The 24,734-nt window shown below is 40.3% G+C and overlaps 1 long non-coding RNA gene and 1 other non-coding gene across 2 annotated transcripts in view; one reads left to right on the top strand and one right to left on the bottom strand.

Annotated features, from left to right (window-relative positions):
- Positions 1–24,734, bottom strand: part of LOC122739738 — a 118,504-nt gene that overhangs the window by 8,547 nt on the left and 85,223 nt on the right. The window contains exon 2 of the long non-coding RNA XR_006354674.1: positions 6,502–6,561. This is a non-coding gene — a long non-coding RNA (uncharacterized LOC122739738). The remainder of the gene's footprint in view (positions 1–6,501; positions 6,562–24,734) is intronic.
- Positions 21,122–21,202, top strand: LOC122745061. Its single transcript, XR_006355354.1, has one exon. It is a non-coding gene; the product is annotated as a small nucleolar RNA SNORD55/SNORD39 (small nucleolar RNA).

The raw sequence follows: 24,734 nt of genomic DNA, 5'->3' as shown, positions 1-24,734 counted from the left end.
ACAAGGTAACCAACGTTTATAATAGTGGAAAACAAATTTAGCCACATAAATATGGAACTTTTGATTTTTATCATTTGTGCATGTTATAAGCCATGGCACTCTAAAGAACTCACTTTTGTACAGAATAATCAAAGAAGAAGGAAGTAAAGATTTTGGCAGGTCCCAGGTGGTGATGTAAGCAGTGAGGTGAGCTTGATAGAGCTTCCACTTCAGAAGTTCACAAGGTCTTTTTTTTTTAACCTTGGAAAACTTTGAAGGGGAGCACTTTTACTCATTAAAAAAAAAAACTGCTGTGAGACAAGCACAGAAAGGGAGCTTTGATGGGTGGAGTCTCAAAACAGCTCTCCCAACTATCAGTAATCAAGATTCTTTCTTTCTCTCTGCTTTCACAACCCTGACCAGGTTGAAGATTGCAGCAATAAAGACAGAAAAGAAAAAGAAGGATATCTTGTTCCTGATTTGTAGAAATTTATGGTATTGTAAACTAGCAAATAAAATTTGTAACTAAAATGTAATATCTTTACTGCAAACTTCCAACTGATAGTTTAAAGATTTTTGTAACTACTAAAACACTTTACTGGATTTTTTAGAGGTTTGTAGCTAGAATTAAGATTAGGTGCAAACAGCTACTCTTCCCTTCCTGGAGGAGGAGATATCTATCTATCTAGATAGATAGATAGATACGTACATACATACATACATACATACATACATACATAGAGAGAGAAAGAGAGAGAGAAATCTAATAGAGGTTGATTTCAACTACAAGAGAATAAGCAGAACTGAAGCTACTTTGAAATGATTCAACAGAATTTAATCGTTTAGGTAAGGTACCAACATTTAAATAGACTATGCAACTCCAAAAGTAAAAATTGGTATTGTATGAGATTCAGTAGAATGTTAGATGAGAATAATAGTGAAGGTAAAAAGAAGTTAAGAATCATACTGTAAAATGAAAGATTAATTTTAAAGTTGGTAAGCTTTAATTAAAATCCACCAGAGGAGGGATATAAAAAGAAAGGAAGAAAGTTTAAGCAAATAGATATGAAAAGAGAATGGGTAGAAAGCTAAAGAAAGTCTGGTTGCACTGACAGTGTGAATGGAGAATGTGAAAGTAAAGGGTTTGGAGTTTTTTGGAAAGAGGTTTGAGAAGTGCTTGATTCGATTGAGATAAGAAGGATTTGAGAAACTTTTTGAGAAATGCCCATTAGCAATTCCAGAAAAAAACAGGATTCTATCAAGTTATAACATTAACCAAATGGAAACTCTTATAAGTACATTTGAAGCATGAAAATCATTTGAGTAGCATAAGAAAACTCCATTCTTGAAGGACCATTCAAAAGACTTATCAGGATCCTCAGAATCTCATGATTCTGATGAGGGGATGGGAATGAGAGACTGCCACATAGAGCCCTTTCCCCCATCACCTTAGGGCTTCAGTTAAAACCAGAAAGGTCTGGGGAAAGGTGAGATGTATACTTTGTCCACCTTCTTAAAGTATCCAAATGGGCTTAGATTAAAACAGAAGGAATTGATTGGGTTCATTGGACAATTTTAAAAGAACCAAAAAAGTATTATGAGGAGGTGAGAGTGCCACCACAAAATCTTTTTTTTAACAATTCAATATAGTAGGTCCTGAAATTCGAGGTGCTGGCAGCTAATGGCCCTTGGGAAAGGAGATTTTGACCAGCCATTAGTGATTACAAATTCAGATTTGATTTGGTTGAAATTTATCCTGAAACCAAATTATAACATGGTCACATTTAAAGTAAGATGTGTTCTCCTATTAGGATAACAATGGTAAATCAGAACTTAATGCAAAACCCATTTGCTATTTAGCATTAAGGCAATACACTGGGGAAAATGCATGGATCAGGAAAGCCTGGGTTCAAATCCAGTCTCAGAAATTTATTAGCTCTTTGACCTTAAGCAAGTATATTCACTTGTTTACCAAAGTTTCCTAATCTGTAAAGGGGATAATAAGAGCATCCCCCTTCCAGGGTTGTTATAAGGATCAAGTGACATAATAATTGTAAAGTGCTTAGTATAGTGCCTGACATACATTAAGAGCTATATAAATGTTATTCCATATTGGTCTTGAATGCATAGGCAAAGGTAGGATCCTCTTGACTCAATTCCCCATTGTACTATTTCCTTTCAGAACAGAAAATTTTTTCACATGGTTAATTCTGAACCTGGATATGATACCCTGTGAATAATGTAGAACTTTGCTATGTGATTGGCTTTTATTCTATGACTCTTGCCTTGGATCAGAAATAAGAAGAGTTTTTCTCCTGTTATAAAGGCTTGTGCCAGATCAATCTGTGTCCTTGAAAGAACAGTCTTAATATTGTCATACCCATGTCTCTTTTTTTTTCTTTCATAGCAAATTACTATAATGAGGGCAGGAAAACAGTGGAAGTTTTTGTCATTGCAATACTAAATCTATTAATTAATAAATTAATACTAGAATATCTTGGTTACCATAATGGACACAAATATGAAAGATATTACTATTTTTCTTCTGTATCTGCAGTCAACTCCATATCCTATGCAACTAGGTAAATTAGTTCTCAGGCTTGCCATTTCCTTACTAATAGTTATATTGATGAATAAGATTCAGTCCTTAAAATATTTCAATCCTTGAAGATGATATGAAAATAATCTAAATATATGTGTGTATCCTCAAAAAGGGGGGCTAAGACAAACATGTAAAAAATTTTTTTAATTTAATGAAGTAGTAAACTTTGTGAAATAAGCAAGATTAGACTTTAGAAATCTAAGAACTAGGAGATATATTTGATTGGTTTCCAAATGTTTCTACTGGGAACACTGAGTATGTTTTAGTAATAAGTTCTCAAAATTGGATTAAGGATTTTGTGTATAAAATTGTGTTAATAATTGTAATGGATTGTAAATCTTTTTTTCTTTCTTTTTCCTATTTTAAAGTCCATGTCTGATAATATTAAGAAACAGAAGGACTCATTTTACAAGTCAGGCCTCCATGGATTTTTTTAAAGATTCTTCCTTCAGCCTCTTGATGGCATTGTACATATTAAGTAAAGAAAGAAAGTGCAAATGGTATGTAAAAAAAAATAATTGGTATTTTCTGAAGTTTGAGGTGAATTATAGGTTACTGGTTTGTTGTTCTTCTTATAGCTCTATTGTCAATAGGGTTAAATTCATAGTTTGAGCTAGTTTTCACCCCATGAACTAGTTACTGGAAAAGCAAATTTAGGAAGTTGTACTAAATTATACTGATTCTTATTACTGGCAGATTTTAGCAAAATTGCCTGGGAACCTCTACAAGTGAATTTTAACCAAAGAAGCAGATCTACTAGGAGGAGCTTCTTTCAGAACTGCCCTAAGAACAAGGACTATTCCAGAATGTTCAAAGGAAAATGTTTCCAGGGACCAGATATAGGACACCTAAAATTGAAGGTGAAATGTGCTAATTAAATGAACATTGAGAATAGGTTACCAGGTTACAAGGAGGCTTGATGTTATTTAATATTGATGATAATTATTATATTACTTTGGCTTTGTTTGTTTGTTTCATGGTGTTTATATTTACTGAGTTTTCTTGGTGACCTTAGTGATATGTAAATCTCCCCTCTCAAATTAGTACTTGGTGAGTCCCTCTAAGTGGTTTAATCTGTAACCTGACTTAGTTTACTTATAAAGCCTATTTAATAAGGTTTCTTTCCTTAAGAGATATATGAGATTTTAAATCTGCTTAACAAAAATTGTTTAATTTTCATGACATTGAAAAAAACATAGGATTGTGGTTTTTGTGATACTCACAGCCACAGTATACTTGTTTACTGCTACTAGTTTAAGTTCCTAGCTTACAGTCACTAATGCTTGCTCAAATCGATTCTTCACAAGCAGCAAAGATTAGGATGATGCATTTGAAGACAAAGGAGTGATATAGACCCAATTGTGGTACTACACCATTAGTATGGTTAGCACAAAAGGGGGTTATTGTGTAAAATCAGTCACTAATGCAGTCATTCTAAGATGACCACATATTTTAACCTTGCTTGACCTTAGCTATGTATAGACAGCTGGTGGGGAAAGGTGGTCCTACATGCACTAATTCTATCCCTTTGGCACTAATCCCATCTCCTCATAATGAGGATATGACAGCAGCTGCCACACATGCTCACTAACCCCATCTCCTCATTTGAAACAGTGGGCCAATCAAAATACTTAGGGAGGAGCTAAGGTGGCACTAATTCTACCTCCTCATTAATGTGTGATCCAAACAAAATACCTTTGTCCTTATATGGAAGAAGCTTACTCCTGTGAATAAAAGCAGTGCTCAGTTTGAATCCCTGGTCAGCCCACTGGTAGGCCTACCAACGCGTGATGCTTTACTTTACTAATAAATTCCTTTTTAACTGTCTCTTCCTGAGTTTTGCCTCTTTAATCAGGATGAAGAAGCAAACTAGAATTTTCTTTTTACTTTCCCCCCTTTTTTCAGGAGAAAATTCTGTTTGCACCCAGGCAAATGGTGGATATGATATGAGTGGATATGATTACTTTGACCCTTGAGCTAGTCTAGTCTAGAGTTCAGTACCCAAAGCTACAGCTGGCTCCCCCCTCCCAATTTTTCTTTCTACAGTCACCTGTCAAGGGAGATAGAGACTGGCCCATTTAAGGAACAGCTGTAAATGATGTGGTTCACCTCAGGAAAAAAGTGTGGATCAGAGAAAGCCAGCCAAGCCTGGGGCTGGGCCTAGGGCTGGGGCCTGGTCTTGTGGTAACAAGAGAAAGAAATGGGAACCTGGGAAGATTGTTGATTCAAAATAGAGATTTCATACCCTGCCCCAAGCCATCTAAAGTCCCTTTTGTGACATCTTATCAAGACTTCTCTGTTAAGTTTCCCAGCCTCTGTACCTCTGTACCAAATGGTGTCTCTCTTCTATCTCAACAACACTTGGGCCCCTCCCCTCTGCTTTCTAAGACAACCACCAGCTAGTCAGCTAAACTAATGTCCCACTAAGGTGAAAACTTTAATAACTGTCAGGCATCAGAATCATAGGATATTGAAAAGATCTTAAAGATTGTCTAGTCCAATGTCTTCAGTTAACAGATGGAAATTCTAAGACATATGTGGGACTAGAATTTAGTTCTCCTGATTTCCTCATTAGTATTCTTTCTAGTATACCACTCTGCCATCCCCAAGAATTAATAGATTAATAATATATTATCCACATTGGGAGGTAACATGGATGGGCCATTTCATTTCTCTGCACCTCAGTTTCCTCATCTGTAAAATAGTACTATTACAAGATTATTGTGGGATTGAGACAAGATAATGCTTGGGATAGCTCTTTATAGTCTTAAAGTACTGATATAAATGGAAGGTATTACCATTATCCCTCTCAGATAATATATCTGTATCCTAAAGGCACTTTCTCCATAGAGGGACTATCACAAGCAATGACCTTTTACTGTTAGTATTTCAAACCCATGGGTGGGGCAGTCTCTCATATTATGCCACAAAAGTCTATTCTGCCTATGGGAAAAGCCAGACCTGTTCAGAGCCTTGACCTAGACTTGGCAAAGAGCTAACTGGTGTATCTGAGGTTGGTCTGCCCTCCCTATGAACTCCCCCTCCACCCAAACTGCTGTCTTAGTCAACTATCACTCAAAAAGAGAAACTTTTCTCAAAGACTTGTTATGACTTCCTGGCAGCCATGTCCCAGTAAATCCTCAAATCTTGAATCAGCTGTCTATGCTTCATCTCAGAAGCATAGAAAACTAGAATCAGACAGCACCAACATGTACTGGGGCTTACTAAGAAGGGAGAGGCAAGGAGAGAGGGAGACTGAAGAGAAAAAGAGGAGGTCAGGGAAAATGAGGGAAGAGGAAAGGAGGAGGGAGGGAAAGATAAGAAAAAGGGATGAAAGGGGTAGGAGAGAGAGAAATTAAAAGACAACAAGGAAAGGAGGGGGAGGAGAGGCAGGAGAGAGAAGTAGATAATGCTGTTCTTTATGTCAGCTCCCTACCAATAAATACCCATACACAGAAGTGAAAGTACCTCTAAGCTCCAACAGGGTCCACAGAGCTCAATACAATGTACTCAATGAGCACAATTTTCCCTTAGTAAAAACCCATTTAGATCTAATGGCCTTCCCATCTAACCTCAGCATCTTGCTGAGGCAGAGCCAGGGTGAGAATCTGACAGGAAGAAATATGATTGAGGGCAACCCTGCCAGATGTAATCCATAAGTCAATACTTCTTAAATTCTGTGACAGTTCACTGTATCTTAGGATCTGTTGATCCTGGGTCTCTCACAGAATGCCTGGGGCTGTCATAGGGGGATAAGGTGTTCAGTGGTGCACCTTTCCCAGAGGACCAGAAATGAAAATGCAGCTAAACAGTTTTCAGCTAAGTAGCCCCCATTCTTTTTTTCACATTGTAAAGCAATATTTATGTTTGGCCTCCAGAGTACTCCCTTTCTATCCCATTCTTTTCCCAACAAAACTTACCCAATATGTACACCATTGCCTCGGAGTCCCTCCTGGACACACATTAATGATTCTTTAGAGCTTTGAGGAAGCCATGCAGAGGAATAAAGAAAGAAAAAACAATTATGAAATACTATACTACTATATGCTAAGCACTTTATAAATATAAGTATATATATATATATATATATATATATAGTCTCATTTAATCCTCACAACAACTTCGGAATTTAAGGAACAAGTGAATTGCTAATCTGTCTCAGTTTCCCCACACCCATAAAATCACAAGTCTAGATCAAAAACAAAAAAGAGAATCATCCTATCAACCACATTCCCATTAATGTGGCAATGACCACAATTACCCTGTTTTGGCTATTGCCCTGTGGTCTCTCCTTCCCTGTCCCTCTAGAAAGGGGACTACCCTGCCCCCACCAACTGATCTGTGCTCCTTGAAGTCATCATAATTAGACCTGGAGCCTCAGAACCCATGCCAGCCTAAGCCCAGGGGAGAGAACATCCAAGAGAGAAAAGGACACATCAATTATCAATTTATAGGCCAGCTGATGAAACCTTGATAATGGAGTCAGATGACTATGAGGTATGTTGAAAGCAAGACCCTTTAGAGGAAATATCTATTTTAAAATACTGGATGAATTCCACCTTGAGACGTTACACTTTGCTTCCCTAAGTCTTCCTGGAGTTTCCATTATGTAGGCACAGAGGTAAAGAACTTCTTAATTGAATTGTTATTGAGCTGCATTAGAAATGCTCCAGCACTTCAGACACAGTCTTCATCACCCATCTTGGATTCCTATTTGGACAAGCTTTCCAGAATCTTTCACACTTAAAAAACCCCTATGGAAATTAGATTAAAAGCTCATTATGTAAATAAATGTTTGTTAGATAGGATTGAATAATAAGCCTGGGAGTGACATTCCAAAGTTGCCTAGTCCATCCCTCTGCCAAGATGACAGCTCTAAGCATTTGAACAGGAATCATATTCCTGGGGGTTTCCATGAAAAGAGATTGTCCAACTAACATTGATGAACATATCCTGGGTTTCCCCAGCCCTTATTTAAAGGAAATGTTTGCTTAAACATCTAACTTAAGTCCTCCCTTCTGTCATTCACCATTTTCATTTGGATTCCAGGATGAAACAAAGATAACTCCTGCGGTTTAATAGAAAAACTCATGAAATAGAAGGCAGGAAATCTGGGAACTCAGCTAGACCTAGATATTTGAGTTTGGACAATTTGCTTCCCATGTCTTTGCTCCTTTCCTTATCTGTAGGAAAAGAGATAACCATGTTTTACTCATCACATGGGCTTGTTAGGAGCCCTGTTCCAGCAAGGTTTTGATATGATGCAACACAGTGTAGCACAGTGGATAGGACTTTGAGTCAGGAAAACCTGGGTTCAAGGTCATTGTGTGACCCTGAGCAAGTCACTGCACTTCTCTTATCCTCAATTTCCCCAGCTGTGAAAGGAAGTTAATAACAGCACTTTTCACACAGTGTTCTTATGAGCTTCTATTGTGATAATTACATAAAGGTATGTTCTTATGAGCTTCTATTATGATAATTATATAAAGGTGTTATACATCTTACAGGTCTATTTCAATGTCAACTGTGATGATGATAATAATTAGAACTATTCAAAAACTGGATATTAAGTGTCTACTTTGTGGTAGCCATTGGGAATACAAAGACAAAAGTGAGGAAGTCCCTGACCTCAAGATACTTTCCTAGGTCTCCCACAGAATGCCTAGGGCTGTCAGTGGTACACCTTTCCCAGGGGGCCTCAAATAAAAATGCATCTAAATATAGGCCACAGTTCATTAACATCACATAGTATTTCCACAGAACTTCCCTAGCTACCTTTGGAGATTATAGTTAAGTTATCCTGCCCTCTCAGCCTTCTCTTCCCAGAGACAGCAAGCCCTAATTCCTTTAGTTGTCCTTACCAGGCCCTCTTTTCCAGTTTTCAGTCATTTTCATTGCTCTTCTTGAGTGACTGATCATAAATGGATGCTATTTTACTAACTAGGTCACCCCTTTCCAAGATTATTTTTCTCCCATTTGCTTTTAATGTCACTATTTTAGGAATGGGTCTCATTTTTCTTTTTAAAACATTCCCAGTTTGGTTAGTGCTGTCCTCCTGAAACACCTCTGACAATTTCCATTTTCTTTTCAACTCAGAAATGAAGGACATACTCTCTGGATGAATCATTCTACACATCCAAGTCCACATTTAAGACAAATTCGAAAGTTCCTTTGTCTCCTGAATCAGGAGGTTCTAGGGGTTGGGGGGGCAGGGAGAGGGGGAGAAGAAGGTTGCATTCTGCTGGGATGCTAGGACCCTCCCATATGTCATTCTACTTCTGTATCTAGGACCACCCTTATACTTAGGAGAAGGGGGTGGCTCCTATGTGAGGAAGTTCCAGAATTATCAAGATACTCCCAACCAACTGCAGGGTTGGGGGGGGGGGAACCTTGAGAAATACCTGCAATGACAACTCACTGAAGCCTGAGATATGCTTCACAGAGACAAAGTTTTATCTCACAATTTGGATGTCAGGCTTCCAGGGTAAAAAAAAAAAAAAAAAACTGCCAAGTGTGACAGTTCCAGAAAGCCTCTTCTCCACGTTCAGATCTAAATGGCTGAATTTACAAACCACAAGATTTAGATTTGAGAGGGGCTTCAGTCATTATCAAGTTCAACTCCATTTTACAAAGGAAGAAATTGAGATCTGGAGTAATTCAGTGACTTGCCCAAGGACCCAGAGTCTTTGTATAGAAAAGCTAGCAATAGAACTTAAAACTCCTAACTTCTGGTCCAATGATTTTTGGCATTCACTGTGATTCCACTGTTTTCTAAAAAATGTTTTCATAATCATTTATATAGAACCTACTATGTTCCAGGAACTATACTAAGCACTTTTCACAAATATTATCACATTTGATCCTCACAACAACCCTGGGAGGTAAGTACGATTATCATCTCCATTTTCCAATTGAGGAAACTGAAACAAACAGAAGTGGCTTGCCCAGAGTCACACAGATAATGTCTGAGGCTGGATTTGAACTAGGGTCTTCCTGATTCTAGGCCCAGCATACTATCCACTGTGGGGTCTATAGAATATTCAGGGAGGACTAGCATCTCTGGTATGAGTACTTGACAATCCCTTTTCAGGGCTCTTTATCAACCTTTAGTGTCTACCTTTTTTTTTTTTTTTGGTGGGGCAATGAGGGTTAAGTGTCTTAACCAAGGTCACACAGCTAGTAAGTGTCAAGTGTCTGAAGCCAGATTTGAACTCAAATCCTCCTGAATCCAGGACTAGTGCTTTATCCACTACACCACCTAGTTACCCCCTAGTGTCTACCTTTACCAAACTCTCACCTATTGATGTGGGCTGGAATCTTGGGGTCAAATTGATTGTGAGTTATCCCTAAAGAATTACAAGACTCAGTGACTCAGTTTCCCAAGTTTTATTGCAATACTGTGAGTGATCACAGGGAGGGAACCAAAATATTGGAAAGGTATCTCTCCAATAGTGAAAGGAAAGACAGTTATATTTATAGTATGGATAAATTGATTATCAGTCTCATTATAATAATCTCCACCTTGGGGAGGTACAGGGGAGGCCCTGTCCTTCTCATTATAGTATTCTCCACTTAGGGGTGTTTCAGGGGAGGGCTTATCCCAATTTGGAGTTCCTGGGGGTCCTAAGGCAACCCCTGAGGTGGGTACCTTTTTTCAGTGGAGGTGTGTTTTGGGGGTTTACACATCATAAGGTGAATCTACGGACAAATTTGGCCTTTTCTGCACATGTCTCTTTCTGATTCCCATGGCTAGTTTCAAAATATAATCATTTTTCATTAGAATTTCTATAGTTCGTCTTTTTCCTTTATTGTTATTTTGACCTGACCCATTCTGGTCCATTATGGATGTTGATCACTATGGGTACGAGAACCTAACATAAGTTATCCATTAACTGGGATCTGACTCCCTTTTAGAGCTAATATCTGAATTAAAGCTTGGGTCTTAGGTTTTTCTATTAACCCCTTTTTGCCTCCTACATAACTATGGCTCTAAGAAATTATAGGATGCACAGCAGCCACAGCCTGGTTTAGCAAACAGGCTAAACCAGGTTAAGGGAAACCAACAGGGCTCAAACTTGTTGATGAGTTGAGGGAATGTTTACCCCAAGTGTATGAAGATTTTCCCTGGTGGAATGGGTAGATGAGAAAAATTTGTTCCAACAGTCATGAAGGTGGCTGAAGCAGGCACTGTGGAGTGCTTAGAACTTGGTCAGATATCAGACCCCAAGGTCACCTGCCGTATCCCAAGCCATTGCCTGGACTTTTGTCCTGCCACTGAACTTGGATGGCTTTGGAAGGGAAAGTGAGGCTGAAGACTTTGTGCAACTCTGCACAACAATTAAATCCAATTCACTAGCAAGTCAGACATCAGCCCATAATGTCATTGGCTCTCTTTGAAATGAAAGGTGAACAACATTATCCACTGCACCACCAGCTCCCTCTAGACCAGGGATTCTTAAACTGGGCTCTGTGAATAGCTTTCAGGGGTTCCATGAACTTAGATGGGAAAAATTACATCTTCATTTTCATTCACCTTTAACTGAAATTTAGCATTTCTTTCATTCTTTAAAAGCATTATTCTGAGAAAGAGTCCATAGGCTTTACTACTGATAAAGGGGGCCAGGACATGCCAAAAAAATAAATAAATAAAGGTTCAGAAGTCTGGTCCTAAAAAGCGATGCTGATACAAAGAATTTCAGGCCACTATGGAGCTTGGGGAACACTTTAAATGTCAACACTGTGGCAGGCCTTCCTCTGTCTCTGGGTATGGCCTGACTATGAGATGACTCCCAATCCAGTCCTCTTTCCACTGGACCCTTCTGCTACATGGTCTAATTCCGAGGCCAGCAATTCTACCCACTCTACAATGCTGCCTGCAAAGTCACTGGCTGTACAGTATTTCAATTACTCTTCAGTGTTTTCTTTGGCATTGGATACATTTAGCCCTGGATTACCCTTAATCAATTAGAGTCTAAAGCTTGATGGAACTGGATGGCAGGGAATGTATCTGTTCTACTTGGAGGGCAGAGAACAAGATGTGGAATGGGATGCTTTTCTTTAAGAGGATGATTCCAGCTAAAAACAACTTTCCACTAAGGACTTCTTCCCATGCTGCAGGTGTGGCAAAAAGGTGATACTGGTTTCTCAAAGCTACCCCTGTGGAACCTGAGCTCTGACAGATTTGACCAAGCCAGACAGGCTTCCAGCATTAATGTTCTGTTTGGTAGCTAAGGATAAGGCAGCCTAGATTTTGAGAGGTTCATCGTCACAAAGATGGCCACCTCAACAACTGTGGAGTTCAACCTCCTTCTTTTGAACCCAGGCCTTTCTGACTCTGAGAATGACATCTGGTGCCCCATCCACAAGACCATGCTTCTGATTTTACAATCTATGTGATTCTGAGCAAGGCACCTCCCCCCTCCCAACCTCAGTTCCTCATCCTAAAGATGAAGGGGATTTGTCTTCGGGAAGCCTGCTATCCTATTTGGCTCTAAATCTTATTACTGCTATGAAAGAAAAGTGAACCCAGGGACCAGTGCTCTAAACCTCTCATTTACAGATGATTTCTTTGTTTTTAGATTCAGTACTCTGAACAGCAGCCAGATAATTCTGAAGGCTGCCTCCCCTGCTGGGCATAGGAAGTTGTTAAGAAAGTTAGGAAGGGTTCTCTAAATTGGGTCCTTGGCCTTCAGTACTTACTTGACAAGACCCAGTGGAGAGATGGCTGATTGGTCAATCTGACAGTCAGTCAGTCAACAAATACTCATTAGAGTTTACTATGTGGTAGGCCAAGCACTGTAGCAAGGAAGCACTGGGGATACAAAGAAAAGCAAAAACCCAGTCCCTGTCATTGAGATGTTTACATTCTAACCATGGAGATAATATGGTAATGACTATGTACATACAAGATATATAGAGTGTAAATGGAAGATTGGTTTCTGAATGAAGATTTGGGGGAGATTTGCAACCTGTATTTGGGGATAGCTCACCCAAAGAATTGGAGGCTCATCACAAATCTTGTAAAATAAAAATAGATTTATTAGGAGAGGAATATATGGGCTGGGGAACAGATCAACAGATCACCTTGGTGACTGTCCCCCGGAGTAAGAGAAGACATGGTCTTTTGTATCTTTATAAAACAAAAGGGAGGGAAGGGCATTACAAAGAACTGGGAGGGAAATGCAACAACAGAGAGAGGATTTCGGAATAATGGGACATCAGTAAGATATGCAGCACCCATCCATATCTTGTATATCATCTTGAAGACCTTCATATTGTTTATCAGCATAGCAGGGTCATGTCCTGCCACACCTCCTACCTGAGGTAGGAGAGAGAGCTGTTTTTTCCTTGGCCTTGGAGGTTGGGATCTTTAGGTTTCTTGGGGTCCCACTGTATTCCCACAACAGTAGCAGGGAGAAGACTAAGGATAAACAACATTCTGTGAGTTGAGTTCTACCAGCTCTGAAGCCAAGCAAAGATCTTTGATACAAACTTGTCAGAGGCCTTGTAAGACAGTGATGCCAAGACAAGCTAGGAGGAGGTGGAGGCTGCCAGGTTAGGGCCAGTGCTTGAGGCAGGCTTCAGAGGCTGGAAGGACCCTCCCAAGGCCACTTTTTCAGTTTCTCCCACCCAAGGAGAAGGCTATGCTGACACTTGAGCTGCTTTTACTGCTATGAAACAGCAGAGGTCAGTAATGCTCTCATCCATGTAACACCCCCACACCCCAACAAAATTGTCAAGAGTGTCATTGTCTGCATGAGTGCCTGTGTGGGCACAGACACGGCTCACTGGCCCAGCACCAGAGCACCAATTTCTTGGGGTTAGGCCTTAGAGCCCTGCTCCACCCCCCAATAGAGAAGGGTTTTCCAATCTGATCTAAAATAGCTCAAACCATTTCATAATAGGAATTAAGTCAAAAGAGTGCTTTTTTTTTTATCCTTTTCCATCACTGCTAGAGATGGAAAGACTAGGTTTTCTCCCCTGAGAAGAGGAAGCATTTAAGCAGAATTATTTCAGCTATAAATTCACTGAGCCCTTCTGTGTCCAGAACTGTACCATGGCCCTCCCCTTTCTTAGCTTTCTGAGGTTTCTAATAAAAATCACAAAGAATGTGAAACCATTACCATTGGCTAAGAAATGGAGATGAGGGACTGAGTAAGATTGGGTTATATAAATACCTCCATGGGATTTGAAGAGAGAAGTGTAGTAAAAGGCAGGAAGCCTGGGCTCTAGTCCTAGCTCTGAGATTTGCATGACCAGAGAAGTAATTTATTTATTTATCTTTTGTTTTTGTTTTTTATTTTTGGTGGGGCAATGAGGGTTTAGTAACTTGCCCAGGGTCATACAGCTAGTAAGTGTCAAGTGTCTGAGGCCAGATTTGAACTCAGGTCCTCCTGAATCCAGGACCAGTGCTTTATCCACTGTGCCACATAGCTGCCCCCAGGCAAGTCATTTAATCCCTCTGAGCCTTAGTTTTCTCACAGGTAAAAAGAGGGAAGCTAGATGACTCAGTGAATAGAGCACCAGGCCTGAAATCAGGAAGACTCCTCTTCCTGAGTTCAAATCTAGCCTCAGACATTTACTAGCTATGTGACCCTTGGTTAAGTCACTTAACACTGTCTCACTTTCCTCATCTGTAAAATGAGCTGGAGAAGGAAAAAGCAAACCACTCCATTATATTTTGTTTTGTTGGGGTTTTTTGCAGGGCAATGAGGATTTAAGTGACTTGCCCAGTGTCACACAACTAGTAAGTGTCAAGTGTCTGAGGCTGGATTTGAACTCAGGAATCCAGGGCCAGTGCTTTATCCACTAAGCCACCTAGCTGCCCCCCACTCCATTATCTTTGCCAAGAAAACCCCAAATGGGGTAAAAAAGAGTCAGATACAACTGAAGAATGACTGAACAACAAAAATAAAAAAGAGGGTCTTGGTCAGGATGTTCTTTGCAGCTGACAGTGGTTTTATCTCTGATGTTCTCTATCTTCTCACCCAAGCTTAAGTACTCAGCATAGCATAGAGGAGACTAAGGCAGCATTGGATTCAAAGCCTAACTCTTACACCTGTTACCCCTATTCCCCTGTGGCTACAGCCATGTCATAACCTCTAGTTTTCTCATGGGTAAAGTGCAGTGATATCTCTAGTGCCTGCTTCAGAGAACGACAGTGTAAGATAGTGACTAGAGTGCCAGGCTTAGAGTTAGGAAGATCTGAATTCAAGTCCTGCCTCTGACACAGACTAGCTGTGTGACCACTTAACCCCTAAGTGTCTGAGGCAATTCTTTAAACTACTGAGGAATTGCTGATCTGCATTAGTAAAGGGCATTTCCACATTGGGAAATCCCCATTCTTATGAGGAAATGACAGGTCCAGCTCTGCTACTTAGGATCATTTCCAAGAACAAATGAGATAATGTATATAAAACCCTTTGTAAATTCTAAAGCTCTCTCTCTTCTCTTTCTCTCTCTCTCTCTCTCTCTCTCTGTCTGTCTTTGCCCTTGGTCTCTCTCTGTATACACACACACACACACATACACATATATATGTATGTATGTATATATATATAAACACACATATATGTGTGTGTATATTGTCAACCTGAAAATTAATGAAACAATCAATATAGGAGAATCAGGGTCTTTAATCAGGGCAGAGGAGATATAACTCAGAGTATCACAAAGTAGATTGCTAGGAATACCCAAAGATGGGGACTGAGGACAGGGTTTATATGGGGTAACAGAACAGAGGGAGCTATGAGACTGCTCTTGGAAAAAGTAAGTTTCTCACAGATAGAAACTACTTAATGTAAATGAACCTTTTTTATATAACTTGAAGTCCAGGAAATAGGCCTGGGAATCTTTGGGAGGGGATAGTTTGTTTGGGAGATCCATAAAACAAATCAAGAGTCTGGAACTGACAAAGATTGGTCAGCCCTAGGCACTTCATTGGCCTGAGAATGGAGAATAGGTGAAGATCTGTCAGTTCTCAGTAAATTATAGTTAGAGATAGAGATAGATAGAGATAGATGTTATCTCTATATAGAGATGATAGATAGATAGATAGATAGATAGATAGATAGATAGATAGATAGATAGATAGATAGATAGATAGATAGATAGATAGATGGATGGATGTTCTGTAGTTTTTTCAGTTATGTCCAACTCTTCATGATCCCAGTTGGGGTTTTCTAAATATACTGAAGTGGTTTGCCATTTCCTTCTCCAGCTCATTTTACTGATGAAGAACAGAAGTGAAAAGGGTTATGTGACTTGCCCAGGGTCACACAACTAGTAAGTGTCTGAAGCCCGATTTGAACTTAGGAAAATGAGTCTTCGTGACTCCAGACCCGGCACTCTATTGTCTATACCACCTAGCTGCCAAAACTAGACATTTCTAGTTTTCTGGAACTCTAAACTTGAGATACATGTTCCTTTGGTACTCAAGGGTCACTTTAAATTTCTTCATGGGACTGTGAAAGACCTAGGAAGTATCTTTCTGTGATCCAAGTTGGCTTTGGACCTGCCTTTCAGCCACTCAAAGAACTCAGTCCATGGCTAAGGTCAGTTCTCTTTGATCTCCCTTAAATATTGAATAGGACATTTGAATTTGGATTCTTACTATGTCCTGTCCATTTCATATGGTATGCACTAACTTTCTGATTATTGCTGGAAAACACTAAGAAATCTCTTTGGTTCCTTTTCCAAAATAGTCTGTGGGAAAATGGGCTAGGGTTCACTATTTGTTTTTCATTGGAAACTGTGTTTCTGAGTCCCATTTCAAGTAGCCTTCTCCCTAAGTTCAAAGTTGGGTATTTAGAGGTCCTATTTCCTGCTATCAATTTTTTCTACTATATCCACACATAGGGATAGTAGGGATCACTAGTCTTTTTTTGTAATCTTTTTATTCATTTTAAACTTATATAAAAAAAAAAAGAAAAGGAGGGCGGGGAGTGGGGTGGGTAGGGGGGGGAACATTTCCATGTACGCAGCAGAACGTAGGCCAAGATTCAATATAAAATAATAAATGTCCATTTTAAGAAAACCTACATAATAAATACTACACATTGTTTTCAAAGTTACCCAGCTTTTCTTTGCTTCCTTCTAGATTTTCTTTTGTTCTCTGCTGTGCATTTTTTACCCCACCCTCTCTGGCCTTGCCCTAAAGAAGACTATAGTTAAACTAGGATATGTGTGTGTGTGTGTGTGTGTGTGTGTATGTGTGGTGTATGGATAAATAGACAGACAGATAGATATATATATAAATATCTATAAACATACACAAATATACACTCATACACATATATGTTTAAATCCATACTATTTCCATTTGTCACTCAACTAGTCTTTTTAAACATGAACAAACTTTGGGACAAATCCCTAAAGAAGTAGTGCTGGACCATACCCAAAGTATATTACCCTATAATGCTAAACCTCTTTCCCCATCTAAATTCAAACCCTGGCTCAGGCCAGGGAGCCATAGGATTTAGTGGCCTTGGAGACCCTCTAGAACAGAGGATCAGCAAACTACATCATGAGGGCCAAATTGCTGGCAACCTGCTTTTGTACAGCCCAAACTCAGGCTAAGAATGGCTTTTACATTTTTAAATAAAAGCCATTCTTAGCTCTTAGGGTGGTGCAAAGGCTGGCAGGAGGCCATATTTGGCCCACAGACAGTAGTTTAACAATTCCTGCTCTAGAGTAGTGGTTCTTGCTTAGGTCCATGGATATATTTCAGGGGATCTGTGAACTTAGAGGAGGAAAAAAATGACATCTTCATTTTCATTCATCTCTAATTGAAATTTAGCATTTCCTTCAATTATTTAAAAGCATTCTTCTCAGAAGGGGTCCATGGGCTTCCCCAGACTGAATGCCAAAGGCTTACGTGGCATAAAAGGTTAAAAGCCCCAGCTCTAGCCCAATCCTCTCATTTTCTAGTTGGAAACAGGGCCCAGGTAGTAGAGAGTAGGACTAGAGCCCAGATCCTCTGACTTCATATTCTCTGGACTTCTGTCTTCAAATGCTTCTTCCAGTACAAATTCCTGAGTCTTAATCTCATTTTAGTTTTCAAATTGTGAAACTTCATGGAGAATTCACCAGAACAGAGGCCTAACAGGGAAAGAGAAAAGAGTTGCACTCCCCCAGAAGGTAAATAGGCAACTAATTTCACACACACACACACACACACACACACACACACAAAACATGCTTAGTGCTTTCTAGAACACTTTGGCATCCCTTACCTCAGCAGACAATAATGCAACATTTCTATACCATTTTAAGGTTTACAGAGTAATTTCCTCACAACCCAGTAAGGTAAGGAATTCAGGTATTAATTTTTCACTTTTGCAAATGAAGAAATTGAGGCACAGAGAGGTAAAGGGACTCAATGATGGCTACACAGTCAAGAATAATATGGCACAGTGAAAAATGTAGTGAATTTGGAGTCTAAAGATGGCTCTTTCACTCTGTATACCCGAGCAACCTTGAGTTAGTTACTTTCCTTCTCTGGGCCATGGTTTCAATCACAGACAAAACGAAGAATTTTTGTAACCACTCCTGGGGCAAGCAGTATGGAACATATAGTCCATTAAAGGGAGGGGACAAGCAAAACAAGACACTGTGGGGAGTCAAAGACCCCAGTGCAAGACTGCTTCTGAAAATGCCACATTTGAGGGCAGGACAGGGTGAGGAACACACCTTCTGGTAGCTTTCTATTTTAAATAATTATTCTTGCTAAGGACTAAACTATGCAAATTCTATACTGCTACATAAGAGTGGTCAGTGCTATCTAAATTAGGCAGCCTAAAGCAAAGTCTTAGTCATCCCACCCTAGTTATGGCTCTGTTTCCTCATTTGGAAAGTGAACAAAGTAGACTAACTAATATCCAAGATTCCTTGAGGTTCTTAATCCTATGTTCTAAGTGTCAGAACTCTAATCTGAAACCAGCCTTCCTGACTTCTAATTAAGGACACTTTCTATTATGTCTTGATATTATTAACCCCATTTTATTGCCAAGTTAGCAACATGGTGAGATCACTTGTCCAAGGTCACCAAGTAGAGTAGCCAGGTCTATAACCCAGATTTCCTGAATCTCAACCCAGTGCTCTTCCCACTGCACCAGTGTGATGGAATGGCAACTCCATATCTAGTCTACTATATGCTGTGAAGGTACAAAGCAGACAGCCAACAGAAGCCTTATTGGAGCCATCCCTTTAGAATAGCATACTGGTGTAATTGAGGAGCAAGACATGACAAGTGTCAAATAAGGATATAAAGGCAAGCTTGGGCCTGTTGACAAGTTTCTATTTTATCTCATAAGTAATAGGGAGCTACTAAGGGCTTTGAAGGAGTAGAGTGACATAGCAAGACTTGCATATTTGGAAGATTATTTTGTCAGCTATGTGAAGAGTAGGCTGGAGAAATTAGAGGTTGGAATTAGAAAGACCAATTAGGAAAAGAATTTCAATTTTCTAGAGGAGGGTCTGAACTGAGAAAGGAAGTGAAAGAAGATATAGGAGAGAAATTATAGAGGTAGTATGATGATAATAATAATTTGCATTTGTGCAGTCATTTTCTTTTTTTTTTTTTTAGTGAGGCAATTGGGATTAAGTGACTTGCCCAGGGTCACACAGCTAGAAAGTGTTAAGTGTCTGAGGCCAGATTTAAACTCAGGTACTCCTGACTCCAGGGCCGGTGCTCTATCCACTGCGCCACCTAGCTGCCCCTGTTCAGTCATTTTCAATTGTGTCCAACTCCATTTGGGTTTTGGGGTTTTTTTTTGCAAAGATACTGGTGTGATTTGCCCAGGATCACACAGCTAGTAAGTGTCTGAGGCCAGATAATTTTTTAAAGTAATAAACATTTTTATTTATAGTTTTGGGTTCCAATTTTTATCCCTCCTTCCCTCCCTCCCCTGACCCTTCCCTGAGGTGGTAGGCAATCAGATATAGGTTATACATGTATGATTATGTAAAGCATTACCATATTAGTCATTTTGTATAAGAAAACTTGAATAAAAGAAAAAAATGAAAGAAAGTGAAAATAGCATGCTTCAGTCTGTGTTTCATCAATATCAGTTCTTTCTTTGGAGGTGGATAGTATGTTTCATCAATTGTCTTTTGGGATTGTCTTAGATCATTGTATTGTTGAGAATAGCTAAGTCTTTCAGTTCTTCATCAAACAATATTGCTGTCTGTGTGCACAATGTTCTCTTGGTTCTGCTCTCTTCTCTATACATCAGTTCATACATGTCTTTCCAGGCCTTTCTAAAGTCATCCTGCTTGTCATTTCTCATAGCACAAAAATATTCCGTCATCATATACCACAGCTTGTTTAGCCATTCCCCAATTGATGGGCATTCCTTTGATTTCCAATTCTTAGCCAGCACAAAAAGAGCAAATTGGTCTTTTTTTCTTTGGAGGTATGTCTTTAGGATATAAACCCAGCAGTGGTATTGCTGGATTCAAGGGTATGCACAGTTACATAGCCCTTTGGGCATAGTCTGAGGCCCGATTTGAAGATGAGTCCTGACTGCAGGCCTGGCACTCTATCCACTGTGCCACCTAGCTGCCCAATAATAACAACAGCTCACATTTACATAGGGCTTTCAAGTTTGCAAAGCACGTGACAAAGATGGTTTCATTTGATCCTTACAGCAGCTCTGGGAGGTAGGTGCTGTTTTTATCCCCATTGTACTGAAGAGGAAACTTAGCCAGGCAGTGGTTAAGTGACTTAGGAAGACCACACAGCTAGTAAGTGTCTAAGGGTGGATTTGAACTCAAGTTTTCCTGACTTTTAGCAGGAAAGGTGGGGGGGAAAATTTATATCATATCCTCCCTAGCTTTCTTCCTGCCCTTTGTACTGCCTGCCATTGTACTCTTTAAACCACTGCACTTTGCCAAACTCCCTGCCACTTATTTCTCTGGACTAGAGATCATTCCCTCTTAGCCCTGGAACTCCTGCCCTGGGCCCCTGGCTGTCCTGGTTGGTGGCCTTCTGAACAGCTTCACCCAAGAGTCACTCTAGCACCTCAAACTCAACGGATTCAAAAGATAACTCATCATCTTCTCTCCCATCTAGGTCAGACCCCTCCTCTTAACTGTCATATCCCTGGACTCTAGGATTTAAACCTCAGAATGTAGGGAGCATGTGGTAAAAAGGATGATCAGGATGGAATGTGAAGGACAGTAGGTAATACGGAATCAGAGCTCTGAAGAGTCCAAGTTTGGATATACAAGTTAGGGAGGCTCTTTGCAGCTCGCGCCGACCATGGGAATCTCCTGGGACAACTGGAATAAACGCCACAAGATGGGGACAAGCGCGAGCCCTACCAGAAGAGGGCTGCCCGCCCACCAACACTGAGACCAGCCTCTCCCCGTCCCCTGCCCGCCACTCCTCCCGCCCCTGCCGCCCCACCCACACAGTGCAGGTCGGAGGAGGCAACAAAAAGTACTGGGCGCTGAGGCTGGACGTGGGCAACTTCATCTGGGGCTCCGAGTGTAAGTGGGCTGCTTCCCGGCAGGGCTGGGGGCTGAGGCCAGGGCCAAGGTGCGCTGATGACACCCTAATTACTGCTACAAACACCGAGAATGAATGGTGGGGATGCAAACCTTGGAGAACCGAGCACCACGGCCCATCCTTGGAGAAAAAAAAAAAAAGATTAGGGAGTCATTTGCGTTGAATTGATAATTAATAGATTTAAGAGGATGAAATGGTAGAAGTAGCACAGGACTTGGGAGTCAGAAGAAACCCAATTCCACCAATTCATTCTGTGACTGGAGAAATTGCTTTCCTTCTTTGCTACTATTTCTTCTTCTGTAACATTAAGCACTTGGATCAAATGATCTCTTAGGGCCCTAAAATTCCATGTTTCTAGAATTCTAACAAGTTGACAGAATCAGGTGTTATCTTGGCTCAAAAGGAGCATTTGAGCACAGAGCATTATGGGAGTTCCCGAAAGAAGTGCAAGGTCCCCTAGGAAAGGGATGGAACAACACCAAAGACTAATTCTCCCTATTTCCCAATTTTTCCCTGAAGTCAGTCTCTCTCTCTCTCTCTCACACACACACACACACACACACACACACACACACACACACACACACACACACACCTTCCTTCTTCAATGCATGAGGCTCTCGACATGAATCCTAGAGAAACTGTAATGGATAAGACACCAAGAGTCTCTATTCTCAGTCTGTTCCCTAGAGAATTACCACATTAGTATTTTGTGACGTTAAATGACTCGACTCTCTGGAATGCTGCAAAGGGAATTAGAACTGTAAGGGACTCATCAGTGGGGGTGGAGCAAGGCATGAGGAGACTTTATGGTCATTTCTGGCCATGCATTCCACAGTACTAACAGCATCAAATATTTATCACTAACCGAAAGTAATGCTGCCAAGGAATCAGGAAAGTACATTTGCTAAATGGCTAAACATCTGGACAGCAACCTTTCCAGGGGAATTAGAGCCAGAGAGAACTGAGCCAGAGATCAGTGTGACAACATAACTAGCTGAAGTAGATGAAAGGACAAAAAGGTGGTCAAAAACATTATTCTGGCTAAGCGCGGCATCCCAGTGAGAGGGACTGACATCTGATGGGGCATGGTGTCAAAGCTCTTGCCCTCCTGCTCTAAGAGACAAAAGAGATCCAGTGGCCCACCCCCATCACTCTATCCATGACCTTGGAATATGGTTGTTGTTTTTAAAATGACTTCAAACTCAACCTCAAATTCCTGTTTTTACAAAAAAAAACCAATCTGTGCCTAGGCTTCCATTTGGAATTGGCAGTATATATCCACATGCATTTCAATGCATTGTACTTTTGCAGATTAACCTGGACCATATCCTGCTACACTCTATAGTGTCAGACCCAATGTTCTTATCTGGGTGTTGTCTCAGCAGCCAAAGCCTGTAGGCAATACAACTACTGACCTAACTACCACTAGGTGTCTTGTACACACACACACACACACACACACACACACACACACACTTTCTCCCAAAGACCCATGAGATAAATGAACAAAGGACCTCAAATTATCTTCTCTGTGAAACTGTCAATTAGGATTTAGATGAAATAGTATGAATTTAAAGCTGGAAGGAACCTCAGAGAATATCTAATCTAACCCATCCATTCACATTACAAGTAAAGGAAATAAGTAGCTGTCCAGACCACGAGCCATTTAAATATGGGAGGGTTGCTTCAGGAGGTAGCAGGTTCCTCCTCTTTAGAGCTCTTCAGGGTAAACACTTGGAGATGGAGTAGGCAGAGGTTTTCTACCTGGTACACTTTGTCTTGGATGGCCTCTAAGGGGACTCACAACTCTGAGATGTTATGATCCACTGAACTGCAAACTACATGCAGGAGTGACTTGTGCAAGGTCATATAGATAGTACCAGGATTCAAACCCAGGTCTCCTGATGATCTTCTCCAGAAATTTTCCCACCCAAAGGGATGAAGTTCACTGGTTCTGCTTAAATGGGGCAAGGCTGAAGTGTTGTGCAGAGCACCAGTTTGAGATCAAAAGACCAGGGTCATAGCTCTAGCTATACTTCTTACTACCTATGTGACCTTGAGGAAGTGAGACTGAGGGTTTTTATCTATATGTCACCCCATTTCCTCTCAAGCTTGGCATTGTTTCTGAGGAACAGCCCTTTGTGCTATCTGCTTTGTACATGGGGGGGGGGGTGGGGGGTGATGTCTCCTGATTAGCAGAAAAACCCCTGAGCCAACAATAGCAACAACTCATGTAGGTGTATAGATATTTGAGAAAAGGCTGCTGAGAGAGGCAGTCATGGGGGGAGGGGGGACAGTGAACATGGACTTTTGAATTATTGAATCTCCCTAGAACTGCAGACATGTGGTGAAGACCCACCATGTTCTGTGATACCCATTATTCCCAACCCTAGAGACTGCTAAGATTAGATTCCCCTTGGGGTTATCATTCTATCTATTCATTCTTCAACTGGGATCTTAACTTGCTTCCAGCTAAAGACCTTATTTACTCTTGTGTAGTCATCCTTCTATTTTAATTTTTTTACAAATTACCCAATTTCTGTTTATTGCTTATGTTTAATAAAAAAAAGTTTACTAACTATCTGTGGTAGTCTTTTCTATAACCAGCATTTGGTGAGGAGGAACTAAGCAATACAGGCTATTTACACTAAAAACATTCTTATAAGACCTTTCAGAGAATAATAAATCAATACATGTCTCTTCTCTTTTCTCCTTTAAGGCAGAAAAAAACTTCCAAAGAAGAAAAAGATATTCATCATATATATCTGCATGTATATTATAAATCTGCATGTTTCATGTTTATACATATTCATATATGTATAACTTACATAGTACATATGTGTATACATATTACATGTATGTGCATACTTGACTCCACCTATAGATATTATTTTGTATGAGGAAAAGAGGAAAGTACTACCCAGTTATTTTAGATATCCATAAAAGACCCAAGAAGAAGAAATAGATTTATATGAAAGCAAGAAAAACTGTGGTTGGTTATAAGAGAAAACATGATTATCATGATGATAAAAACCCTGGGGGGCGGCTAGGTGGCACAGTGGATTAAGCACTGGCCCTGGATTCAGGAGTACCTGAGTTCAAATCCAGCCTGAGACACTTGACACTTACTAGCTGTGTGACCCTGGGCAAGTCACTTAACCCCCATTGCCCCCCCCCAAAAAAAGCCCTGAGACAGGCAGAGGAGGATAAAGAAGCTATCCTTGGGGAGAGGCATAAGACAGTGCCAAGAGTACTGGACTTAAAATTGAAAGACTTGAGTTTAACCCCCGTTCTGTTCTCCACATTTGTCTCACCTACAAAATGAAGGGGTTCAACAAGATGATTTCCAAGTATCCTTTCAGCTCTGATTCCTAGGACCCTGTGAGATGGTGCCCTTTGAGAAACCCATCACAAGGCACCAAAGCAGGATGTAAGTGGAAGAAGGCTTTCACATAGGGAAGAACAAGATAACAACCAAATTACTCTAGGAGTTGCAGGAGTTCAGGAAAAGATGAGCCTAGTTTAATTTGAAGGAGCTACCTGGAGGTGGTAGACCTTGGATGCACAAATAGCAGTTTCAAATACCAAAAAGAGGATGAAGATGATAAGGAGCAAAAAGGGGTCATTGGCTTTTGTGAA

The sequence above is a fragment of the Dromiciops gliroides genome, chromosome 2 (assembly GCF_019393635.1).
Source record: "Dromiciops gliroides isolate mDroGli1 chromosome 2, mDroGli1.pri, whole genome shotgun sequence".
Classification (NCBI taxonomy): domain Eukaryota; kingdom Metazoa; phylum Chordata; class Mammalia; order Microbiotheria; family Microbiotheriidae; genus Dromiciops; species Dromiciops gliroides.
Note: the sequence above shows the minus strand (reverse complement) of the source record. Positions and strands in the feature narration are given on the sequence as shown.